We start from the raw sequence: 17,372 nt of genomic DNA on the forward strand, positions 1-17,372 counted from the left end.
AATAGAGTGTCAGATTGAAGATGAAGAGTCCAACCCATGGGATGGGTAGTGGTACTACCAAACCAAAGTCAAAGGAAAACCCCTTGCAAGGAATTAGCCAATAAGTATGGCATGTGAGTTACTGGAAACTTTGAAAAGTGGACAAAGTAGACTAATGGAAATAAGTGTCCTGCACCAATTATAGAAAATAAAATTTGAGGTTGTGGAGTAATATTTTAAATAACTATTGAGGAAAGGAATAGGTGAGAATAACAGTTTCAGTTAAGGTGTGACTACCTATTGCCTGTGGTAGCCATATATATATATATATATATATATATATATAAAAAATCCTAAACAAGTACAAGTATGTCTGACAAGGCTACTGCTTGATGCCACAAACAATGTTAAAATTGCACAAATGATTGCACTAACCTCAGTACTGACTATTAAAAATTATAAAATTCTAAGACAGGTACAAATACTAAATATGAAATATGAAAATTATAGAAACAACTACGACTGATAAGTCACAGGGCAGACAAAAAAAGTGGTCTCAATCAGTTTTAAATTACACATTTCAAATAAGTAAAAAAGCAAAGAGAAAATGAAGCTCAGGCTGCATTCCGGTGCCCAACAGCTTTCTTATCAAGAAATTCAGTCAACTTTACTTTCAAGCAGCTAACAGCTTTACATGACAGGGTTATATCCCATAGGAATATCAGAAAGACAAGGCCTGCTGGACACTGATGGCAGGAGATCAATAGTGCTATAACTACACATGATTTTTTTGATGATTACTAAACATTAAATAAATCCAACAGTTTAAAAAACCCCACACCCCAAGGAGTATAGAGATATATTTATACAAAGCATGAAGCATATCCTATTGCTACAATTACCAAATATAGCTGTGATGTAGGCTGTGCCAGGTGGAAATTAAAGAAGTGTGTACAGGACTAATTCTACCACCAAATACAGGTACTGTCCCACACCCAAATACGTTAGCTAAACATACTCATGAACAAGCACAAATAAACTGGGGCAGAATCAGAAAATGGCACCACAAAGTGTACAGTTAGAAACTATAAAAGATGTCGGAGGCAAACAAGTTTTGAAATGTGTGGCAATATCATTGTAAAAATATGTATATAAAGCCAACTCTGGTTTGAATATGGATTAACTGCATAATACCAATATTACAATAAATACTGTTATAGGAGTCTGGGCTGCCAGAATAAACACACAGCTGAAGTAAAAATTGTAGAATGCTTAGTATGCAATTTACCAGTTTTAGGAATATAGTAGCAGATATTGAGAATGGGATTAAGAAAAAACTGAAAAAGTGAAAAGATAACTGAAGGATTATTCAGAATCAAGGAGGCTGCAGTATGTTATAACTGTGGAAGGTTAGAGCGCATTGCCCAGGAATGCAGAGCAGATAGAGTTGATAGGTTAAGAAAGGTGATGATACAATGTAAAGTTATTGAGATGAGAGATAAAGAGCATGATGATTGTTACAGAGAGATGCCCACAACAAAGAATGCATCATTTTCACTCCTTCAAACATAGTAGTGACCTCCTCAGCAGCCAGCGCTCTCCTGCATCTCCACCAAGAGTCACTTACTGTGGGCCAGTTCGCTGTTAAGTTTAGCACTTTGGTGGCAGAGCTGTAACAACGAGGCCCTCCAAGCTACCTTCTGGCAGGGCCTTTCTGATCGCATTAAGGATGAGTTGGCTGGTTGACAAATTCCCACCGTTCTGGATGACCTGATCTCCCTGCCACCCAAATAGTATAGGTTTCCAGGAGCGCTTCCAGGAGAAATCTTGCTCCCGAAAGGTCTTCTCCCCACGACTAGCTCCATTCTTCTAGTGGCCTCCAGAACCTCCAGTCCCCCCTGTTTCTCCTTCATCAAAAGTACCCATGTCCTCTATCTCCAGAGGAGAGATCCCAGCGCCTATCTTCTGGTCTTTGAATTCACTGTGGATTGAAAGATCACTTCATGAAACTCTGCCCACAGTGGCCGGGAAACTTCAGCGCCTAGTATGCTCTGAGGGGGGCATGCTAGGTCACTCTTCTCTCCGCTCTACTCAGCGTCCCTCAATACCAATTCAGCTCCACCACAAGACGTCCACCCATGCCCTAAAGGCTTTTATTGACTCTGGGGCAGCAGGCGATTTCATCTCTGCTACTCTTGTCAAGAAGTGCGCCTGGCCTATAGAGCAACTGACACAACCTCTGCAAATCTCTGTGGTGGATGGAACCATTCTGTCCTGTGGACTAATCTTTGCCCATAAAAATGTCTGTAGGCGTGCTACATCAGGAAACCATCACCTTCCTGGTTCTTCGGCAGGCCCCATCTGCAGTCATTCTGGGACTCCCATGGCTTCAACGACCCTCCCCAGTTTTAGATTGGTCTACTCCAGAGGTATTTGCTTGGGGCCTCGCTTGCACACCTCCCAGAAGGCGGGTATACCCTCTCAATCTTCCTGAGACCAAGACTATGAGTGAGTAAATCAAGGAAAACCTGCAGCAAGGATTTATTCGTAAATCTACTTCCCCCGCTGGTGCAGGATTCTTCTTTGTCCAGAAGAAAGATGGGACTCCACTGACTATTGACTATTGTGGTCTGAATGCCATCACGGCTAAGAACCGATACCTGCTGCCCGCTACGGAATCTATGGGAAGGCTGAGAAGTGTCTGCTTGAACTTCCCAAGGTGGTCTTTTATGGGCTACATTGTCTCCAAAGATGGTCCCTCCATAGACCCTGAAAATGGCTATTTTGAACTGGCTGCTACCCTGCGACCTTAAGGCCACTCAGCGGTTTCTGGGCTTCACTAACTACTACGGGCAATTTATTAGAAATTACTCCATGCTAGTAGCTACCATCACTGCTCTAACCCAGAAGGATGCTGACCCCAAGAACCCGCCCTCTGAGGCTATTGAGGCTTTTCATGCTTTGAAGCAAGGTTTCTTTTCTGGCCCTGCTCTGGTTAGGCCAGATGTGTCCAAAGCAAGCATTTTCTATTGAGGTTGACGCCTACTCTGTTGGAGGCGTCTTGACCAAGACGCCCATGTGCATTTTTTTCTAAGAAGTTTTCCCCAGCAGGAAACAATTATTCCATCGGAGACAGAGAACTCATTGCTATCAAGTTAGCTTTGAAAGAATGGTGTTACCATTTGGAGGGTTCCCACTATTTTTACTGATCACAAAAACCTTCAGTATCTGCAGTCTGCTTACCGTCCCAACCCCCGTTGCCCGTTGGTCAATATTCTTTTCTTGTTTTGACTTTGTGATTACTTTTAAACCCGGTTCCACCATCTCCCGAGCAAATGCACTTTCTCGACTATTTGATCCACAGGATTCCGAGACCAGAGTTTATCATCCCTCCAGCCCACATTTTGGCCTTGACCTCTATCCAGGAATCTGCTATCCCTCTTGGTAAAACCTTGGTGCCTCCTCAACTCCGCATCAAAATATTACATTTGGGACATGACTTTAAATTTACTACACTTACTTGTTCCTCGCTAAAGCACAGGCATCCCTCCCCGCGCTTGTGGGCAGTTCTGACTCTGGGTGTGCCTCTGATTCCAAGTTTTATTAGTTTCGCTGAATCCGCTGGCCAATCAGAAAATAGCCTCTATCATCCCTGTCTATTTAGCTAGCTCATGCACGGCACTCAGAGAAGATGCGGGCCAGAGAAGAAGCTGATCTACAGCACGTCTTCCACCCATGCCATGTGACCAGGCCCCCTACTCTGATTCCAATTTTCACTAGTTTTTAAAAATATGACCCGCCACATCTAGAAATTTTTTTAAGGGGGGGGAGATGAAATTTGGAGTACTACTAGCTAGCTAGCTGTGACATGCAGCATTTCACCCACACACACACAGCTATCAAACTGTGCTGCCGATGATGTCATTATACATACCCTGTTGTAGACGCCTCTTGGAATTTACATGCCTATTTGTACATGCTGCTTGGGTTTTTATTTACGCGCAGCTTTTTTCATAGAACACAGGGCGTTCTTGGGTTTTGTCAGTTACTACCAATGGTTTGTTGGTAAATATTGTTGTTGTAAATTTTCCATCCTTGCAGCCCCCGCGTCCGACTTAATAAAAGTGAGGAAATCTGTGATGTTAGTCTGGAATGCAGAGGCTGATAAAACATTCCAGGAGCTAAAGTCTGTGCTGTGACTGGGAGCAGTATTGTTGCAAGTAGTTGAGGGAGAGGAACATCCGGTAGTATTTCTAAGCTGGAAATTGACGACTGCTGAGAAAAACTATGCATCTCAATAGGCATGCAGGAGTTCATTCAGTGCCATCAGCTGCAGGGGAAATTGGGAATTTAACAGATAAAGTAAGCGATCAAGTGAGTATGTGTTAGAGCCCGGTTTGGTTGCAATTTTTTTAAATTTTTTAAAGTAGAACTTCGATTCTGCTTTAACTGCTCAGCAAACTGGTACAGAAGCTTTCACAGACCACTCACACTGCTTTTTTTCTAGTGGTAAAGGTTAGCCAAACCAGGCACTTTCATTTAAAAGGGTCTATTAAAAAAACCCTGAAAAAAAGTGAGTCTGAAAATAACCAAACATTGTCCCGTGGAAATTCAATCGCTATTGAAAACATTTGGATCTGGAAGATTCACCACCAATGTTTGGTGAATGTCAGATACATTTTTTTATAATTAGACCCCTAAGAGAGTGAACATACTTCAACAGGCTCACCGTCTCTTGGTTTAGTGCATATTTTAGAACCTATTTTTTGTATGATTAATATTTTCAATGATGGACAGTGCATATATACAAACATGTAAAACAATTGCTGAAAATAAAAGGAATAGAATAAAACAACTAATCAGCGCCTGTTGAAACCAAATACTTCCTTTGGCAAGACAAAATTTTCTCTTTTGATACGCAATGGCCCTCCTAAAGGTTGTCATTGTATTTACCAGACAATCTCTGTTTCCTGTAACTGCATATTCCAACAAAGCAGTAGATCAATACTAAGGTTTTAAAAGTTGACCTTTATTAGAGCGTACGTAAACCACAATGGAAGTTTTGTGGCTTTTAGGAAAGTTTGCCCCAGTGTGCCCCTATGCACAGCTTTCATTGATTAAATGTAGTTCTTGAAGTCATGAAGGATCAGCATTACATGCAAGTGCTAAAACAGCTTCCTGTCAGCTCCTCCATCCAGCCGTGATCTGCCGGCATTGCATGCAAAAGCAATGAACCAAATCTCCTTCCTGATTTAAAAAAATCTTATCCTACTCTGTTCCATAGAATATTTTTGTGTACACTATATATTATAGTAGTTGAAAAGCTGTTAAAAATATAATTATTATATAGGTAAAAATGTAAAGATATGTTAGCTGTTACATAAATATGAGTTATATACATCCAATCTCACAATGTTTATTGCGTTTCACAACAAAGGGTTCCTCAGGACTGATGAGACCAGTATCATGTCTGAAATCCTATCTGCCAAGTATTAAAACCAAAAGAAAGAGCCACAACTACTACTGCGATCTTTCAAGATGACAAATCCAAAGGGGGGAGACCAGACCAGGTGGTACTGATATCCTGGCTTCCATACCACTTTACCAGGGCCACAGGCTTATCGCCCTAATGCCACACACCGCATTAATGCAGTAATTAATGCAAAAGGAGCCCTGAGCAAGTATTGAGTGCATACAGGGACTTACTTTTCAGGAAGTCAATATTTCTGTATTAAAAATTATTTATTTATTGGTCTTCTGTAATATTCTAATTTTCTGGAATACTGAATTTTGAGTTTTCATTACCTGTAGGCCATAATCAGCAAAATTAAAATAAAATAAATGCTTCAAATGTATCACTGTGTAATGAATCTATATAATATATAAGTTTCACTTTTTGATTTGAATTACTGAATTAATATGACTTTTCTATGATACTTGTAAAGTCTGGGGATTAGCTCAGCAAAGCCAGCACCGCAGCTAGCTCGCTTTCCACCAAAAAGGGGTAACAAACACAAGTCTTTATTGGGATAACTAAAAAAAACAGCCTCTTTTCAGCAACACAGGGGGTATAAACAAAACAGAAAAATGGCTTACTTCAGCCCAGTGTAATTGTCCATAGTCCATCAGAACGTCCCCACGATAAGGATCAGTCCAATACAAGTCTCCCGTGAGGGTCCAAACCCAAGCAGTTTAAAGGGTCCAGCGTCCATATATAGGGGAAATGTACCTTCTATCCAAGATCAAACCCTGCGATCCTGTACATAGTACAAGTATAAACCCAAACTCTGTATATTGTCTCCTGTTTCTGTCAAGGCTATAGAGGATGTTGCTTACTTTAACTTTTCTATGATATTTTAATTTATTGAGATGCACTTGTATGTGTGTGAAACATGAAGGTTGGGTAAAGGGGTTGCGGAACTCTAGCCAGGAATACCTTTTGTCAAGGGGTAGTGAAGCATCCCATTTAGATGTTCTAAAACTTTAGTCTTAAAGCAGTGCTTTACCTTGAATTATGATAGAGGCTGCAAAACCCAATTGATCATACAGAAATACATTGTAAACAGCACATTCTTTTGAGTCAAAGGTTTCTCCTTTCTGTTCACTTGAAATGTAAAATGTTTTCAGATTTCAAGAGAAAACCAAGACAGCAATATACAGGTAAAAAGTTTGTCTCTAAGTGTGTCCCCTTGATCATTAGAGTAGATCTTTACTGGTGGAAGTGATTTTGTGAAGTCTAAGCTTTAAGCAGGAAAACATTTCCTGTGCTCTTGAGGAGACTAGGTTGATAACCGCAAAGGCAAAGTATTTAAACAGTCATACACATAGAAGTTCCTTTCTATAAATTGTCTACAAACCTAGCCATATTCTGTCTAGCCCTTTAGAAAAGAACATTTGAGTCTGTAGATAGCAGTTCATGGAGAAAGGCTGTTGCCTGGTCTCTAACAAGGAAACAATGAAAAATCTTTTGGATGTCAGGTATAAAGGCAATATAGTATCTTCAAAAGAGAAGAAGCGCTACCAGAGGATTGTTTTTGAGATCTGGACCTGTCAGGAGTATATTGTTTAAGTAGACCCTCAATTTTGGCACTGGAGTCAAACACTATTCTAGCCTGAATTTTTAGGGTGGTACTGTGTACTCCAAATATTGGTAGGTACTAGCACTATAGCAGTTTGTTCATGATAAACTCAGTAAAATGTCTTCATTTAATCTTTGTAAGAATGTGCACCTTAAATGATGTTGGTCACGTTTATAGGCTAGGTTGTCACTAGATGGGTCTATAAAGACACAAGGCATATAGGTTTTGTGTGGCAATTTCTTTATAAGGAAAATATTTTGACATGGCTGGACAAGAAAGGAATGTCCATTCTCTAGTGTACTTGTAGGCATGCTATTAGTGGAAATTGGTTTTATGCATGCTTCTAGATAGACATGTTCTAAAATGACCCATCCCAAGTCTATTTTTGATCATAAGAAGCATTGTGGGGAAGATATCTCTCCCAGGCAGCAGGATTATCTAAACCATGAGGATCAAGTTCTGGTATCAGATACACTGTACTTCTTAAATACAGGTGATGAATCACTGTAGGGAGTTCAGAAGGATGATCAGGGATCTGGGTGCATGCAGCAAGAGATGGTTGTGTATTGCTATGGTGGGAAGGTGATGTGTAATCATGGCTTTTTGACATTTTGAAGTCTCTTAAGTCTCTCTAAACTAGCATCTGTTGTACACTCTGATATTCTTGTAGAATAATTGCAGATTCTGGTGTCTTGTATCTAGGGATTCTAATTTTTGTATCTAGGGATTATGTTTTGCCTAATGACACTTTTCTTTTATTCTTCTTGTTTGAAGACTTAAGGCTTGTCACAGACTTAGAGTGACAGTGCGTGTAGCTTTAGTTGGTTTGCTCAATGGTGTTTTTTTTCAACAATTCCAAGTAAGCAATGCTACTTTGCTTAGAGTGTTTGATAGACATACTCTGAAATGTGACACACAGAATCTTTGGGTTCCCTGCTTCAGCTATGGGAGCTGCTGGTTTCTTCTCCACAGCAATCCTGTGTTTTTTTCCATTTGTGATGTTAGCGGTGGCTGGGTTCCTTTTTCCATACACCCTTAAATTAAGTCTACGTTTCCCGCAATGCAAGCTTCTGTCTTTTTAGAATAGGGGGCATTGGTAAATGGAAGTCAAAAGACTGGTAAATTTGTTTATAATTTAGCATGAAGATCAACAGTAAGGCAACAGAGCTTTTTTTTAGGCAATCAGTGTTGTATTTTTGATAATATAAGTTTTCAGAATGCAACACTGATTGCCTAAAAAGAACCCTCTGTTTGCCTTACTGTTGATTTTTTTATGTAATTATTTGGGGTTGGCAAACCCTTTAAGGGTAACCTAAAACCTTATTCATTTACTTACTTACACTATATTGCTACACCATATTTATTGTTTCTCTATTAACCATGACAAATAAAATGTTGCCACTAGGGGGAGCTTCCAAAAAAGAAAAAAAAGAAAAAATTCCAACAAATATAATTAATGCAGAACTAAACAAAAACCAAAAAAATATTGAACAAGGGATCAAGATTTAAAGGAGTGGTGCTGCACCTTTTTTTTTTTAAAAGGGTGTTGCACTTAAAAAAAAAATCACAGCATTTTTACTATTTTTTTTAGACGGGTTGTTTACCCTTCTATGTAAAAATGTTAAGTTTAGGTACACTTTAAACTCTATGCTTAAGGTATGGCATCCTATTTTATTTTATTTTTTTTAAATATTTTTATTCAAGGATGCATCATTATAGAGCAATACACAAAATAAGGTCACAATAATGTGTGGAAACAGGGTGTATAAACATTCCATTAAACAAAATAAACATTTACAGTAACTTCGATCAGTTATCTTCTATCACCACCAGGATTCTTATAGCATTCTTATATATATAAATATTGTATACCATGGTGTATGCTCAAAGGTTTTTAATATTTATTGTTTTATTGGGTGAGACTCCCATATTTCAAAGAATCTTGACACTTTAGCCTCTTTCTCCAAGGTGGCCTTTAAAAACATGGTCCAACTTTTCTTTCAAAAGCGGGAGTGCAGGTGGATCTGGATCTAATCATTCATGCAATATTGATTTTTTAACCACCAAAACTAACAGTATTCAACTTACCCTAGTTATTTGTGCTCTATGCAAATCAAATGTGCCTGGGATTGCACATTTAGGGGAAAAAAATTACTAGATAGGAGTAATATAATGTGCCAATGATCACCAAAATCATTTTATTTTTGACAGTTCCAAAAGGCATGGTACAAATCTACCTGTTCATGTGTATAATTAGGGCACTTAGCAGAGGGATTATAACCCATAAAATATGTGCAGTATGGAGAAATATATACCCCATGAAACACTTTGAGGGTCCTCCCTGTACATAGCCGATGGCAGGACTGTCCATACCCTGGAGAAGGCTGTGAGAATATCTGCATCTGATTTATTAGGAAAATGGTTAGACCAATTGACAATGCCTGTTCTCTTGGTGGAATAATCTAAAGCAAAAATGCCCAACCTTTCTTCATCAGTGGGCCACAGATGACATTGAGATAAAACTCACGGGCCGCAATGCAAACAAAAAATAAATATATATGTTTAAAAATAGAATAGTTTTTTTTTAAACTTTAAAAAAATTAAATTGAAATGTTTCTAGTTACAGTAACCTACATGAACCAAATAAAAAAAAAAATGATGAATCAAGAATAATGCACTAGACCGTTTGATTCTAATTTTACTAATGCAACATTTTATTAATAAAATATACAAAACTAAAGCTATCATACAGTGCTGGCCAGTCAGATATTGCTCCCCCCTCACCATTCCTGTACCAAAGAGAGGAAACTACACCATACAATGTTTTGTGTCAGTTTTAGGCGGCTGCTAACCTTCTTTGCACCCCAAAACCTGTGCTATAGGTACTTCCAGAGAAATACAATTTATGTGACAGATAGCCAAGTGGTACATGTCCTTATTACTACATCTTCAGGTCCCTACATCTCCCCATTCCCAGGAAGTTAGGGTTCACAGAAGGTAAGTGGCCAGATTTATGTGGCAGGGTTACACATACCTGTAACCCTGTAGCACATATAAAAGCTATATTTTTTACTTAACTTGTGATGCTGCTGCAGGAATAACATTTTAGCGGGAGTCCCCTACATTACAATTTACCTACAGCTCCTCTTTCAGGAGAAATTGTGGTTCAAAGAACATAAGTGGACATTTATATGTGCTGTGTAATATGCTGGCACTATATAAAACCTGTTTAATTATAATAACATCTAAAAGGTCACCATGGTATGGTAGGAGTGATAGAACTTTACCGGGGGAGGTTTAGCCAAAAGAGTTCCCCACTTATTCTACATTTCCCTTCCTCTACTGTTAAGAGAAATTAGGGTTCACAGAAGGTAAGTGGCCAGCTATGTGTTACAGGGTAGCAAGGTATGATAGGTATAGTTTTTTGTATCTTGTGATGGCGCCAAAGTGATGACATTTTAGGAGAAGTTAGCCACAGGAGTCCTGCACTTACAGTTACATTGGGGTTTTTAGAGCAAAAGGGGATAGCTATGTGAAACAGGATAGCATGATATGATGGGTATAACATTTTAATGGGGAATGGGGCAAATGGAGTTTCCTACTGGCTTTCACATTTCCAGTTGCCAACATCCCTCCTTTCCAGAGAACCCAGCCGCACCCCACCAGCCGCTCTTTCCCTCACACCGCAGCGTCTGCAGATTTGACTCCAGACAGTAGGCGGTACTGTCTCCCCTAGGCAGGGTTCTGTGGCCTGAGGAAGGGGTAACTGCCGCTCAATCTCACCCCCAACCTGAACACAGCCTGAATGTTTTGTGAGTGGGCAAATTTTTAAATTTGAGGCATCACAGCGCACAAACAATTGGCAGTACCCTAATGCTCACTGGAATGGATGTGGCCCCCAGGGGTCTGTAACATGCAAACTCTTTGTTTTCTGTTTTTTTTAGCCACCTCTCTCTTGGGCAGTTCTGACCCTTTTTAAGTTTTATCAGTTTTGCCCTTCCCGCCAACCAATCAGGAAATAGCCTCTTAATCATCCCTGGCTATTTAGCTAGCTCAGACACAGTACTCGTGTTAGTGCAACGTGTCTCCACTACTGTCGAGTCCCCTAGCTCTGCTGAGGTTTTTCTCTACACCTGCTGTTTAATTCAGTGCTCTCCCTGTCCAGCTTCTGTGTTAACCCCTTATTGCCCAGTCTGGTGTTTTTCCTGCCTGTTCTCTTGTGCTGTTCCAGTGTTCCTCTGTGTCTGCAGTGTTCCACGTGCCTCCTGTCGCTTTCTGTGTCTGCAGTGGCCCCCGTGTCACCGGTATCTATTTCCTGGATTTTAAGGTTTCTTCTTGACTCCTGGATTCTTCCTGACCTGCTTGCTGCTTGCCGCAATCCTGGCCTTCCTTGACAATTCTTCCGCGTAGTGGTTTAGTACCATGAATCATCCTGCCCACCTGGGTGTGCCCAAGGACTACAACTGGGCAGTAACCAGCAGCGCAACATCCTCACCACTAGAGGCTCTGGAGAAGACCTGGTTACTGCTTGGATGCTGTGCCTTGGGTCACACCATTTCTGTGCATTCCGTAGCGTCCCTTAAAGGCCTCGTCTCCTCAAGTGTGACAGTAATACACAGAAATTTACACAAACACAGAAGTGCTAGGATTTCATTCCAATTCACATATTAATAGTAATAGACGTTGGCTCTCAAAATCAATTTCATATGTCATGTAGACACTTACAGGGCAATGGTAATAGGCTATTAACGTTGTGGCAAAAGGTTATAAACTCAGAGGTACCGAACACATGATGTGTCTAACTTATTTTATACTATACAAAGGTCCACTATATCCTAGTTTTAATACAAGAAAGAAGAAGTGGGAAGAGATCCCTATATGTAGGATAACTTTTTTCCTATGTAACAAAGGTTTGAAACTAAGTACATAATTAAAACCAAGGGGGGGGGGGGGGGGTCAGCTTTTTCTGTCTTTTCTGTTATAATACTATCACTTATATTAATATTTTCCAGCAGAAACTCCTCTATGTGGTTGTTTGTCAAACGTTTTATATCCTTTCCAAACTTACCAGTCTGTGGTTGCTTGGTAATGGCTTTGTTCTCTTTCTGAAGATAGGAACCACATTGGCCTTATGCCAATCCATTGTTACTATGCCAGTGGTTAAAGTGTCTCTAAAAATTAGAAACAATGGCTTTAAAATAACTGAGCTCAGTTCTTTAAGGACATGTGAATGTAATGCATCAGGACCTGGTGCTTTATCAACCTTAATTTTATCCATCTGTTTTTCAATATTACAATTTTGAGTCATTGTGGCTCGTTTAAAGGCAATTACATTGCTATTAGCAATTTGGATTTGAGCTCTGACATTTTCCTTTGTGTACATTGAGCTAAAAAAAATGTTTAGTAAATCTGCCTTTTCTTTATTATTATATATTAGGTTAGTGACCCTGAGAAATCCTTTAAGGGGCCAACACGCTCAGATCTAATCTTTTTGCTATTAATAAATTTAAAAAAAAACATTTTGGGGTTTGCTTTATTTTCTTTTGCAATCTGTCTTCATTTTGAAGTTTTGCTCTATTTATTTCCTGTCGTGGAGTATGTATTCTGAGCTGCTCTGTACCCACTAGCTCTTTTAGCCTGAACGTTGCCCACCCACTCCTTCAATAGCACAGAACCAAAGCAACTGCAAAATGATGGGGAAAATCTCCTAGCAAAGCTCAGGCATTCACAATTTGTGTCTAACCACCCAGGCAGCCTTTCAAAATGGTGTCTTCTGCAGCAGGTGACTCTGGAGGTGTGGCAACCAAGATTTTCCGGATTTTAGGAAAAGGATAGGTAACATATAGCAGAAACTGGATGACACTCTGGGTTGAATTTTCTAAAAACCCTCTATGTATCTCAACTTTAATTAATAAAAAATAAATAATAAATAAAAATAAAAAATAAAGGATATTGAAATGGTGTCTAAAAGTTGCATGAGAAAGCTACTTTATTATAATGACATCCGCTTCAAAACAAAAACGTACCAGTATTCATTCAGGGCTTTAATTGCACTTAGGTCTGATGGCATCCCAAAAAATGTGGTCATAAAAGCTTTACTTTTATGTGGTAATGCATGCTCTCAGTGCCCCTTTAGTTATGAAGATTAAGGGCTATGATATCTAAATATTTTCTATTATATCACAAGTGATTATACAAAAGCAGGTCACTGAAGCTCTTTCTCCAGCCTCTTCTCCCTTGCAATATCAAGTACAGATGGGCCTATCCTTTCAAATGGTATTTTCAATATAAGGATAAAAATGACTCATTTTAATCCCTTATGTAAAACTACCAGCAGAGGGCGACATAGCCCCACTGTCTGTAACTGACTCTATTTGGGATTGAACTCTGGTCTCCTTGGTATTAAGACTGGTATCTTGCATGGTTGCAAATCAGAATTTATAACTGACTTGATTGTTGCTTAGTGAATCCTGGATCCAGATTACCTGTAGAAGCCGGTGCTTCAGTTTCAGCTGTTAGGGCAGTTGTCTCTCAAAGAATTGGAGAAAAGATGTTGTTACATGTGTGTAGGTAGGGGGGTCAGCTTATCGCTGGACACTGTAGGATGGTTGAAATGTCCATTTATTTGGACTTTACAGGAATTAGGTAAATAGGTTTCATGCAGCTTTAAACAAATACAAACGGCACAGTCCAGCAGGAGAAAAATAGCTTACTTGGGCGAATAAGTCCTATAGGTAAGACTATACACATTCCTGCCACCACAATCGGCTATGCCAGGCCGAGGCACACCAACTGCCTGACAGCCCACAGACCTACCTGCCTGATCATTCTGAAAGTGTGGACTGTACTGCCATGGGATAGGAAGGCCCACCCAGGTCTGAGCCCTGTAATACTTTAACAATATTGGAAACCGAATTTACTGGACTCCTTACAGTACAAAACCTCTTTTCAGAGGGTCTATGACATAAAGTGGGGGAAGGAGGGAAAATGTACCATCCAGGACTCACCCCTGGCATCCTGTACACATGCTTTTGCTTTCTGTTCTCGTCAGGTGACACCACCATAAACCAGACACCACCCTCAAATCTTTGAAACCTGCCAAGAGACTTTCACCTGGCAAGTAAGGTGGTCACATTTTTTAACAATTTTACTTCATTATTTCTTGTAGACCAAGATCCCAGAATAGAAAGGCAGACAAACTTTCTAGAATGATATCTGAACCATCGACTGAGAAAGTGGGGGGATTTGTTCCTTAATAATTTGAGAGAATTAAGCAAGCCTTTGACCCAGTGTTGATGTCCCCTACACATTCTGTCTATTTAACTTTTTTAGAAGGTTACTGGGCATCTGGTTTTCGCATTACATACCTGAAGGTGTAAGATTGAAAGTTTTATGTCAGGCACCCAAAAATCTATGAAATCCAGGAACTCCTGGCTCGTTCCTTCTGGTGGTCTAATTAGAAGATAGATGTGAAGACATATTTCTTCCTAGTAACATTTGTGTACGTAATAAAGTATGACAAGCTCCCCTAGTAGGCCTTCTACAGCCACTTTCTGTGCCATACCATCCTTGGGAATCTATATCTATGGAGTCAGTTGCTGATCTACCTGCATCTAATGGGATGACACTATATTAGTATTGGTTGATTGCTTAACTAAAATGGCTATTTTTTTTCCTACTAGAGGCCTTCCTACTGCTGGACAAATTGCCGAGCTTTCAAGGAGTTTACAGCTGGCATGACCTTCCAAAAACAATTTTATCAGACAGGGGCTTGCAATTTACTTCTCGATTATGGAGACCTTCCTACATTAGCTTTGATATAGACATTAATTTGTCCACCTCCTTCCAAAGCAATGGGACTGGGAGGACTAACCAAACTCTTGAACAGTATTCCCAGATGTTTTGTTTGCCATCTTCATGATGACTGGTTACATATGCTGCCACTGGCAGATTTTCCCCAGTCCCAGTTCTCCTGTCACAGTTCTATTTTTCAAAGCCAATTTTTTGCGAACTATGGGCCACAACCAGTTTTCATTCTTGATTTTGCAAAGACTTCTCCTATTTCAACTATTAATGAGCTGTGCTTCATGAAAATCTAGAAATTTGCATGAAGCTGAAGAATCTTGCAGAAAGATGGCAGATAAAACATTGTGGAGCCTTGCTTTCATATCAGGAGGGGAATAAAGTGTTGCTATCTACTAAACGTCTTCAACCCAATTTAGCTGTTTCTAAATTAAGCCCAAAGTTCATCAGGCCTTTTTGAAATTTTGGTTTAGATAAATCTCTTATGTTCAAACTACCAGTAACAATGAAGAATCGCCCTGTTTTTCATACTTATTCAGTTTTTATACTTACTTTCTTATTTCAGGAAAACTATTTTCAGTCTCTATTAGACACAATCTCCAATGTCTAATTAAATGGCAAGACTATTGCCTAGATAAACATTCATGAGAACCAGAAGAAAACACATATGCAGATTGATTGGTTATATATGAACTTCCATTGGAGATATCCTAGTAAACCCGAGGATGTTCTTCAGGTGGAAGGGGGTAATGTCAGTAACTGGATCTGACTGGGGCTGAACTCTGGTCTCCTCACTTTTAGATTGTTACCTTGGCTGCCACTCAGACTTTTGATAACTGACCTGATTGTTGCTTAGTTAATCCTGGATTCTGACTACCTGCTTAGTGCAGCTGGTTCTGGATGATTTACGTTCTATTTAATGCCTGCAGCTTCTTGATGCCTTTGCCTGATTGTTGTGGCTTTTCCATTAATCTTGTGCATGTCTACTCTCTACTTTGTGGTAACTAATCTCAACTTGGACTTTGGCACTTTCTCTCCTACTGGATTTACTTACAGACTTGCCTTTACTACTGATAGATACTGACAATTCATCCATTTCTCTTCCTGCTGTGGGCTCCAGCTACTGGTTCCACACCATGTCTGCAGACCCCTGACACCCACTTTTACCTTTTACAGAAAATTTCTAGGTCTTCCAAATGACATGCAATTTATGTGAATTATAATGTCATTACAAGAGGTGCTTTTAAATTTTAAATCAAACCAAATCCAATCAGAATGGTCAATTCTGGTGGTTGTTGTGCAACTTTTATTTTTTACCTAGCTGTGCAGATGCTGTTCTCTGCCATTAAATGCATATTATTCAACCTACATAATGTGATCAAAAACCTTGAGGGTTGATTCCTATTGACCTCCACATCTTAGATAAGTCACTTTATATTTTTTAAACAACTATTATTGTCTTTAAATTGTGGCCAGCATCCAGAACACATAAAATGATTTTCTCTAAAGACTTATAGGAAATCACGTTTCGGCCAACAAAGATTTTGGCTAACAAATGTGATTCTGGAACAAATTATTTTTGTTAGGCAAGGTATCACTGTATTACTATGTCAGTCTCACTGACACTTGAGGTTAGATTTCAATAATTTTCAAACATGTCCAGACTCAAAATAGTGTACACCTTCCTTTTTTCATGACAAACGTGGAGACGTGTGTGTGTGTGTGTGTGTGCGTATGTGTGGGGGTGTTACAAATAGACTAGTAGTCCACTGTATTGCTATTCACACACAGAATGAACACTATAGCACTGGAGAACTATATGGCACAGTATAGCACTGTTTCTCTTTCTCCATTCCAACTTTCTGCTCTCCCAAACACATTCCAACACTGAAAAATGGCTGCTGGGAACATTTCTCTAACAGAAAGGCCTGCACATAACACAGCCCTATATTCACCACTGTATCTTTGCTGCCCAAATTTAAAACGTCAGGCGGGGCATTATGGACTTCAAAAGGTTCTTGCAAAATCTTACTGCAATAGCAAACAGGCAGGGTTCACTGTGAATTGAAGTGTTCGGATAGTTTTGGGTCCAAGTCACTTCCAAATCAGATTTCAGGTTGGCAGCTGCTTTAGAAGCCTTCCTCTGTCTTACAGAGAGGACTGACATCATTGGAACCTTTTTTATAATAAGGCATAACACAGCTGCATAGACACCATTTGTGAGGTGCTATACTTCTAAATAAAGTTATGTACAGATGTCCAAATGATGTCAGATGATTGTGCTGGAAATGATCCTTCTTGATCATTTCCAGTGACAGATAGACAATGAGCACAGTACACACAGTGCTGTTGTATTCTATGGAGTGGGGATCAGAAAGGATGAGCGAGCAGCACCCTGCAGTGCTCTATTTCCTCTTTGAAATTGACAGCAGTCATTCTTGATTGGTATTTCATCAATTCACCATGGATGCTGTGTTAGGAGGCCACTGTACACAAAGTCATGCTGATGTA

General features: G+C 39.6%; 1 long non-coding RNA gene across 1 annotated transcript; it reads left to right on the forward strand.

The window, feature by feature from the left end:
* Positions 1–4,213: 4,213 nt before the first annotated feature.
* Positions 4,214–5,834, forward strand: LOC140322013 (uncharacterized). The gene is made up of 2 exons (XR_011919099.1): positions 4,214–4,353; positions 5,417–5,834. It is a non-coding gene; the product is annotated as an uncharacterized lncRNA (long non-coding RNA).
* The last annotated feature ends 11,538 nt before the right edge of the window (positions 5,835–17,372 follow it).

The sequence above is a fragment of the Pyxicephalus adspersus genome, chromosome 2 (assembly GCF_032062135.1).
Source record: "Pyxicephalus adspersus chromosome 2, UCB_Pads_2.0, whole genome shotgun sequence".
In the NCBI taxonomy this organism is placed as follows: Eukaryota; Metazoa; Chordata; class Amphibia; order Anura; family Pyxicephalidae; genus Pyxicephalus; species Pyxicephalus adspersus.